The following is a 3,250-nucleotide window of genomic DNA, read 5'->3' as shown; positions in this document are numbered from 1 at the left end:
ATATTAAGAATAACAGAAGATATCTTCTGATAGAAAAGTTGATTTTCTGTTTTTATATCCAAAAAATGTTTTGTATAACATTAAACCAACAAATAAAAGATTTTTTTTTTTAGAAAACCCAAAATACCTGAAAACTAATTTAAAAATATTGGTTTTCTCCTACAAAACACTTGATTTTAGATTTTTGCTAAAAAGGTTATTTTCCGACTCAGTATTCAAAAGAATTTTACTAAAAAAAAAAAAAAATGACAAAGTATTTAGGATCTGACACATTATATTGTTGAAGCATTTTAAGCTGCGCCAACAGTTTGTTCAAAAAATGTCAACAAAGATTTGACTGCCTAAATTGAATATAAAAAAACTTTTAATCTCTTTGCTTCTGTATAGATAAAAAAATGATATTATCTTTTAGGACTTTTTTTACATAATGATAAAAGGGTGTTGAACATATTTTTTACCTCTTAACTTATACAAAGATACCTCAAGCATTTCTTCGATATGTGTATTTTAGATTTTCAATATGTTATTATAGTGGTTTTGCAAGAAGTTAAATGTTTTTTATTATGATCTTATATAGCAGTTAAAAGTTTTTCAATTCGAATAAAATATTTTATTATATAAAATGTGATGTAAGTCTTAGGAAAAAATAAATTTTAAAACTCATATTTAACGTTAAAAAAATTTCGCAAACTTCACTTCTAATGGATGTTTTCTATGGACATCAAAAAAAATTATTTATTTTTATTCTTATTCATTTTCAATTTTTAATTTTTTTTTCCAGTTATTTAAAAAGTCTAAATGGACTCAAATTTAAAACAAACAATTTTTTTAGTCATTCCAACTGTATTATTTAATTCTAACGCAATTTAAATTCTAACATGGCAACAAAGACAAACGCGAATCTTACATATAAAGTGGTTATCGCAATTTTATCGTGTTTGACGAGTTTGTTTATAATTTCTGGGAATTTTTTAATTATTTGCTTTTATTGGCGAAATAAAAAATTTCGAACAGCCACTAATATTCCGTTATTGTCACTAGCTTTGGTGGATTTAACAATTGGTTTCTATCCCTTAAACATGAGCACGATTGAAAATGTTTTAAACTATTGGCATTTTGGAAAAATATTTTGCATATTTACGCTTGTGCTCGATTATGTTTGTTGCCAAGTTTCCATTTACCATATTGTTTTAATCAGTATCGATCGGTTTTTTAGTATTAAAAAACCTCTAAGCTATCGTGGAAGAAATCGAAAGTCTCGACTCCGGTTATGTATTCTTATTACTTGGCTATTTTCAATTATATTATGGGCTCCTTGGATAATATGGTCAATGAAATTGGCTGAAAAAAAAAATTTGCAACTTAACAAATGCTATATTGAGTTTTTAAAATTTGATGGAACATCATTTCACAGTAGCAAATTATATTTTATTTTAATTTCTGTTGGGTTTGGATATTTTTTACCTGTTCCCATACTAATATGCATTTATTTTAAAATGTATATCCTTGTGAAGAAGGAAATGGAAACCATTCCTCGGCTGACGTTAATGCGAAACGGTCGGTCATTAAATGACTCATCAACCAAATCATTTGTATCTAAAAGCACAGGCTCGTACAATGTTGAAGCTATGAACAATGAAAGTGTTTTCAAACATCGAAACCTTATAAGGCACAAAAAAGCTTTGAAAATGATAGCAAGCATTGTTATTATTTTTGTTTTTACTTGGTTTCCATATAATCTACAAATGATTTTACTTCCATTTTGTACTAGCTGCTATAATACTTTTTTTTTTGAAATAAGCAACGTTGTTTCATATACTCAATCTGCAGTTAATCCTTTTTTATATGCATTTGCAAATCAAGATTTTTGTTCAAATTTTAAAAATATATTAAATTGCAGAATCGGTCTTGTATTTAAAAAAAAAAAACACAATAAAAACATCTGATTTCTTTCTACTTCGTCTTTTTATCCTATCATCTCAAATTTTGATATTCTTTTACGCTTTAACATCCAAACATATCGAAAATTTAGGACCGAAAATCGAGCATAATAGTCAATAAGAACTTTACTTATACATTTCAAATTATATTATTGACTAAAAAAAGAGTGAGAGAAAAGGAGAGAGAGAGAGAGTGAAAAGAGAAAGAGTGAGAACGAAGAGAGCAGAAAGAGTGAGAGAGAACAGTGGAAGAGATGAGAGCTGAAAGAGAGAGAATTGAGAAATAGTTGAGAAAGATAAGACAAAGATTGATAGAGAAAAGAGCTGAAAGAATGAGAGAAAAGAGCTGAAAGAATGAGAGAAAGTGAAGAGATAAAGAGTGAGAGAGATGAGAGAAAGAGTGAGAGAAAAGAGCTGAAAGAATGAGAGAAAGTGAAGAGAGAAAGAGTGAGAGAGATGAGAGAAAGAGTGAGAGAAAAGACCTGAAAGAATGAGAGAAAGTGAAGAGAGAAAGAGTGAGAGAGATGAGAGAAAGAGTGAGAGAAAAGACCTGAAAGGATAAGAGTGAAGAGAGCTGAAAGAGAGGAGTAAAGAAAGAATAAGTGAGAGAGAAAAGAGCTGAAAGGTTGCTGTATAAAAACTTTTTTTGAAATTACTTCAGGCTACAAGTTATTTGAAAGGCTCTTACAAAACGATCCCACATCAATCCATTTTAATATATGCTCTTGATAGTTAAAATAAACAATCAAATGTAAAAATTTCATGCTAGTCAATATTTAAATTATCAATCAATCAGCCATCATGATCATCAATCAGTCAACCATAAGGATCTTTATTCCTTATTACTGTTGTAAATGTTTACTTTATTAAATGAATTAAGTGTATTGTTTTTTTTTTAATATTTATGTTGTTATTATTGTCTATATCGTTTAATACTGTTTATTTTAAGTCAGGTAAGAAAGAATAGTTATAATAGACAATGACTTTTTTGTCTACGTAATAAAATAACGACGCAGAGTTCTCTGTTAAAAAATAGGAACATAAATTATAAAAAATGTTTAAATTGATCAAAGATTTAATTGCAAACAAAAAAGAAAAGATAAAAAAAAAACCCAAGGTTATATGCAGAAGGAGAGCATTTATGTCAATAAAAAAATGAATTTTATAATGCACAGTAGTTCAATACTTTACATACTTGACCAAATCATACTACATCATGCCAATCGTAATTATGACAACAACACATTAACTAAGGTTGGCACAGTAATTATTGAAACAGAATTTTTATCAGAAGAAAATGACACAAACCA

General features: G+C 27.9%; 1 pseudogene across 1 annotated transcript; it reads left to right on the top strand.

The window, feature by feature from the left end:
* Positions 1 to 785: 785 nt before the first annotated feature.
* LOC136078059 (muscarinic acetylcholine receptor M3-like) lies at positions 786 to 2,841 on the top strand (annotated as a pseudogene). The gene has a single exon (XR_010637490.1). The product of XR_010637490.1 is annotated as a muscarinic acetylcholine receptor M3-like (transcript).
* Positions 2,842 to 3,250: the final 409 nt, after the last annotated feature.

Source organism: Hydra vulgaris, chromosome 03, assembly GCF_038396675.1.
Source record: "Hydra vulgaris chromosome 03, alternate assembly HydraT2T_AEP".
Taxonomy (NCBI): Eukaryota; Metazoa; Cnidaria; class Hydrozoa; order Anthoathecata; family Hydridae; genus Hydra; species Hydra vulgaris.
This window is presented reverse-complemented; position numbering and strand designations above follow the sequence as displayed.